Source organism: Sciurus carolinensis, chromosome 5 (genome assembly GCF_902686445.1).
Source record: "Sciurus carolinensis chromosome 5, mSciCar1.2, whole genome shotgun sequence".
Lineage (NCBI taxonomy): Eukaryota > Metazoa > Chordata > Mammalia > Rodentia > Sciuridae > Sciurus > Sciurus carolinensis.
Window position 1 is genome coordinate 57,485,248 of NC_062217.1, and position 6,468 is coordinate 57,491,715.

The 6,468-nt window shown below is 34.7% G+C and overlaps 1 pseudogene; it reads right to left on the reverse strand.

The window, feature by feature from the left end:
• Positions 1-1,285: 1,285 nt before the first annotated feature.
• LOC124985939 (protein BEX3-like) lies at positions 1,286-1,603 on the reverse strand (annotated as a pseudogene).
• Between the last annotated feature and the right edge of the window lie 4,865 nt (positions 1,604-6,468).

The following is a 6,468-nucleotide window of genomic DNA, read 5'->3' on the forward strand; positions in this document are numbered from 1 at the left end:
CCACTCAATGTAGTGTTGTCTTATAGAAACATCGGCAGAAGTATCTACCAATCTTTTCCTACTATCTCTCAGGGATTTTGTTATAGCTGTTCATTCAAATGTTAGAGAATCTAACACCATTCTCTTATCTACTGAATAAATCCCCACAATGATCCAGGATTCACACCCTGTATCATAATTCTCAGTATCCCTTCATCTCAGGAGAGGCACAATACTTAGAATGGTAAAAAAAGGTGAAATGGACCAGGCTTGGTTAATATAGTATTACCCAGTTCTAAACCTGACTCCTAACTGTGGAACTATCATGTAGATATACTAATTCTACAGAGTGGTACTTTATGATAATTTCACCAGAACATTTCAAACACTGTAACTCCTAACAAAGATAATTTATTACATATAAGGACTGTATGATTTCTTTCAATTTAATAGATATTTATTAAAATGACAATACTTCAATTATACAGAATGAAATCTGATAGAAGCAGTGCAGTTTAGAGTGTTTTATAATGTTGAAGTTTCAAATGATCTTAATATTAAAGCCCTGGTAAACAATAAAAGAATAAACAAAATCTATTTTGGGGATATAATTTAATTCCACAAATTTAATTAGCAAGATTTTCGTATTTATATCCATTTTGTATGCCCAGCTTTGTACAAACAGTCAATACAACTTTTTGATGAAAGAGTGAATATTTTATGCCATGGAAGGTAACTTCAGAAATATGAAGGACTCGGGACCACATTTAACAATGCCTTTAAGGTATCCCATTGGGTACTTCAAATTAATAATTTTGAATCTCTTTTTCTATTTCCTAAAGAAGTTATACTGTGAATTGCCCCAAATGTGATACAGCAGGTACACATTGGCTAGTTATATACAAACAAACTTTCCAATTGCCATTAAGTTAAAGATGCATTAATTTGAAAAAGGAAAACAAATCTCTGGAAAGACACATATAATAAAGCAAGATGTTTGTTATGTTCTTGAAAATTTTTCTGTATTGTATTTACTAGAAGGGACCTGAACAATCATTTTTTCTTTCTGACTTTTTAATTAACTTTACATTTTCCCATGCAAACAGGTAAAACTCTATGGTTGACAGAAACTTAGGCTGGGTGCAAAGGCAATCTTGAATCAGAAACTGGTAACAGAAGACCCACTTAACACATGGAAATAACACAAGGTTCACAGTAAATAGATCAGTAAAAGCATATCAGGAAAATGCAAGGAAAAGGAAAACAGTAGGAATCACAGTATTAATCTCATGAAAAATGGCAGAAGTCAAGGCATAAAGCAGAATTCATCATGAAAGTCATAGTGATTAGAGAGCACCCCCATAAGAATACACAGACAATTCCTCAACTGCAACTCCCTAGGTTTTCTCCTGATTTCTCTGATCTCCTCCATGAACATTTCCATATCATCTCCATCTCCACCCATCCCATCATTGACCTGCCTTTTGGGTAAGGCCCATTGAAAATTAGGGGCAAATAAGAGGGCCTTTCCCTATCTATTATTTCCTGCAGACTGGTGTCCTTCACCTGCTCCTAAAGAGTGGTCTTCCTCTCCATTCTGCATCGACTGCTCCATTTCTTTGTTTTCCTGGGCCTATCCTTGCCTTCTCCACCTCCAGTTTCTCACCTCCAGGTGAGCCACAGAGACACTAGACCCAGCAGATCTGCAGAGAGTGGAGGTTGGAGTAGCTGAGACTGCTGCAGTCCAGCGCTGGCAGCAGCAGTTCCTTCTCTGCCACGCTGGACCTGAACAATTTTATTAGCACACAAAAACACAATAGTACAGATGTATACATTAAGAAAATACTTGAAATATTTTCTTTAACCAAGTCAAAAGATCATTTAATTTAGTGTTATAAAAATTTAAATTAATGTTATATCATTTCAACTGCATTCTATTTTCAGAATAAAGTAGCAAAAGATGAAAGACTAATTCTGAATTTAATAAATTAAGTATATTAATTAATTCAGTAGTCATTTTCAATATTTTGTCATTTAAGTTTTTATACTTCACTTGCTTGACACCATAGTGAAACATGTTTGTTTATTTGCTGCTTTTAACATAGGGATTAATTTTTAAAATTATAGCATCCAAGAATCACAATACTAATATGTAATAATTATCTTGAGTAATTGATGAGTTAATTTAATATCGACTGTAATTCTTATGTATTTATAAAACTCACATTTCTATTAATAAAGCAAACAGTTGTTTTGAAGTTCTGATGACTTAGTAATACAAGGATAATTATATAAATGTTCAAGGAACACTTATAAAGTTTTTATGATAATGAGATATAAGAATATATTTCCCAAATGAAATCATTTCAATTTGAAACATATTATACATTATAATTTTCAACATAAAAGCATCATAATCCATCATTTTATCTATATAAAGAAATAGATAAACAGAAATAAATTCAAGATATGCTCTATTATTATTGTCCCCTGGTGCTCTTATAAGATTGTATTCAGAAGTGCTGATACCTCGGAATGAATATAATTTGTATTTTGAAGATATTTTCTATCATTTTGTGTTGCAATATATCTTGCTGACCCTATCAAAATCTAAAAAATATTTCCTTTGAAAGAAAATTCACTGTTCTTTGGTTAGATATAAATAGTAATTTTATAAAATATCTTTAATAGCAAATTTTAAGAGAACTATAATTTTATTATAGTCATGTATCCTCTGCATTGGAGACATTTTTGCCTTTGTTTTTGAACTTATACCTTGAACAAAGATCTTTGAAATTTTTTAATTTCAATTTCATATTTCATGTAACAAATTATATACAACTATGAATTTATAAACAACCATATTGCATATTATAAGTGACTTTATTTTGAATTACCAAAATAAAATAACCCAAACAAAAAACATACATGAAACTCTATGTTGAGATTAAAATCTAAAGCAAGGATTAAAGAAATAGCAGAGATCTAAGTTTAACTTCATACTGCCATTTATTAAAACTTAGGTTTGGTCTTCTAAAATCAAATATACTAACATGTCTGAATTAAGACAATGTGTATATCAAAACAAATGTGTTTAAAAAGTGACTGAAGATTAATAAGGTATGTCACTATCTCTCTGGGAAATTCTATTATTACATTAAACTCAAATCATTAAAAGACCCATACCTTTAGCACCGAAAAAAACTATTTAATTTCACCCTTTTGAAACATCTTTGGCATAATTATTTCCTGTAAAAATTCAGTAAAAATTATTGAACTTCATTATATTTATCAAAATTGTGAAAAAGAATGGCTCTTTCAAAATGCAGTTCCACATCAATATTGATGTTGAACATTCACAAATATTTTAAGAAATCATTAATTAAAATCTGTTATGAAGTTTATCTCATAAAATTTTGAAACTATATTGTGTGCATAAAAATTTGTATGTCATAATGTTAGGAGAAAAATATTAAATTTTACAACAAACACGTTATTTCAAGTGCACTTTGTGACAGGTTGCAAAAATAATCTCTATTTATCTAGTGTATTCATAAGTAACATTAGATCATTTTGTTTTTCATGATGAATGTGTTGGCCAGTTTTGTGTCACTGTGACCAAAATACCTGACCTAAAGAAATTAGAGGAAGTAAAATTTTGGGGGGCTCACAGTTTCAGAGGTTTAGGCCGTAGTCAGTTTAGTCCCATGGTCTTCTCAGTCCATTACTCTGGCCCAAAGTGAGAGAGAGCATCATATCAGAAGGCCATGTTGGAGGAGCACAGCTCCATTCATGGCAGCCAAGAAGCTGAAAGACAAAGAGAGAGGGGAAGGGGCCACAGGGAAAATGAACTCTTTCCCAGCATGCCCCAGTGACCCACTCCTTCAGCCACACCTTATTTTCACAATTATCACCCCAGTAGGTCCATTCAAATTAGGATGGACTCGTTTGTTACAGCTCTTATAATCTAATCATTCCATCTCTGAATATTCCTGCATTAGCACATAAGGTGCTAAAGATACGGGTCTTTTAATGATTTGATTTTAATGTAATAATAGAATTTCCCACAGAGATTGTGACATACCTTATGTTGCTGGGTAACTATAGCAATGAGGTAAAGTTCTTTATTATAATTACTCTAAAGAGAAAAAGGATCTAACACCAAGTGAACAAGTCAAAACTTCAATACAATAATCAATCTAAAATAACTTCTTTTAAAGTGTCGATATTTTGTACTAATGTTGCTATCACACCTGGAAATGCATAGCAAAAGGATGAACAGATAAACTAAATTAATATTTTTGAAACCCATAATGTTTTCTAAAGAAAAAAATATGAGAGTACCATGAGTGCTATAGGAAAATACTTTATATATGTATAGAATAATGCTTTCACCTGATCCAAAGGACGCCCAAGTATTAAACCTTATAAATTATGAATACGTTATAACACTTGGGGAGAGGCATTGAAGTTGCAGATGGAATTAAGCTTGCTAATAAGATGACCTTGATATGAAGAGGTTAACCTGGATTATGCAGGAGACTCAATGTAATCAACATAATCCTCACAATGAGAGGGAAGCAAGGAAAATCATGCCAGTGTTCCATGTGAAAACAGCTCTTGCTGATTTGGAAGATGAAAATGGGTGTGTTAGTTAGGCTTGCATAGCTCGGACCAAAATACCTGGCAAGAGAACAACTTAGAGGAAGAAAAGTGGTGGAACATGTCCACAGCTCTGGGCCCAAGGCAAGGCAACACATCTTGGTGGAAAGGATTGATGGAGGAAAGCTGCTCCTCTCATAGCAGCCAGGAAGGAAAGAGAAACAGGTGGGGAGGAACAGGGTCATAGAGAAGATGAACCCTTCCAGAGCATAGCCATAGTGACCCACTTATTGCAGTCATGCCCAACCTGCCTGTAGTTACAACCCAATCCATTCAACTCGTATTGACTGATTAGGTTATTGCTCCCACAATCCAATCATATCAGCTCCAACATTCACAAATTAAAACATGAACTTCTGGGGGACACCTCACATCCAAGTAATAACATCTCACCTCTGGATCCCCGCAAACTTATGTCCATCTCTCAATGCAGAATGCATTTGGTTTGAGCCCATAATCTCCCCAGTTAGTATTGCCCCAAAGTCCAAGTTCAAAGTCTCCTCTAAGACTCAAGGCAAACTCTTGACTGGGAAGTCCAGTAAAAATCAAAATAAGTTATATATGTTCAATATACTGTGGCACAGAGTAAACATTCCCATTCCAAAAAGGAGGAGTAGGAGCATAGAAACAAGGCATAGGACTAGGACAAGACCAAAACCCAGTTGGGCAAACCAGGCTTGTAACTCCATTGATAACTCCTTCTACAAAATCTAGGATACATGGGAGCAAGATGTGCTCTCCAAAGCACTTGGGTAGACCCACCTCTTTGACCTCGCTGGTTGCAGCACACAGGGTCTCTCACTTTTCCTGGCTGTCTCTGCAGTTAGTATCTTTTCTTGGAAAGCAGGTCAGATTACTGATATCTCCATTCTAGCTTTGCATGAATGGAGCCTCATGCATGATGCTCTTGGGGGCAGTCCACAGTGATTCCAAACCCACTACACTTTGCCTGGCCTCCCAGGCCTTCTTTTGAAATCTTGATTGAATTCTCCATGACTTAGCATAGCAAACATAGAAACTGAATTTTCATTATATGATTTAACTTGTTAATAATATCTTTTGAGTTCTTTTGATATACTAGAATCTATATTAGGCACTTTAAATATTTGAACTGATTTCTTTTTCCTAACTGCAAGAGGAAGGCTCTATAATCAAGCCTAATTATCAGACGAGGAAATAAAGACAACGAGGATCAGGATTTACCAAAATACTCAAAAGAAGATGTTTAGATCAAACTTACAATTGAGATCACTGGATTCCAGAGCACTCTTCCTTAATTGAATCCAAATTGTGCTGATTAATCAACTGATATTGACCTCAAAATAGGCATTGAGGCGTCTAATAAAATTCAGAGTTCACTTCTTAATCATAGAATTCTTTCTTCCTACCACTATACCATTACACGTATGATACCAAGGTCTGTTTTCAGTTCATGAAATACCTGAGTCCCCTGCTGTAGCAGTCTAAATGTCTACATGGCTGAAAACAGTGAAACAACTTCTTTGGGCACCTCCTGCGGGCAGAGTGCCCTCCTGATCTTTTCTCAAAAGGATTTCTCCTTCTAGACCCTTGTGCTAGCGATGGGTGTGAGTTTGCAAATTCCTGAGATGCCCCCAAGCCATCTTTTTTTGTTGTCTCTGTGAAAAGAATCTAAATTCTTTAGGGGCTCTAATTTCTTCAACAAGCACATCTTCCTTGGTCCCAGCTTTACAGGCACTTTTCTGGCCAAACTTCACATTTTCTCTAAATTCTCACAGTACACAGAGCTAAAAGTTCTCGATAATAGTCATGCCATTAACTGAATGCTGTGCTGCCTTGAAATTTTCT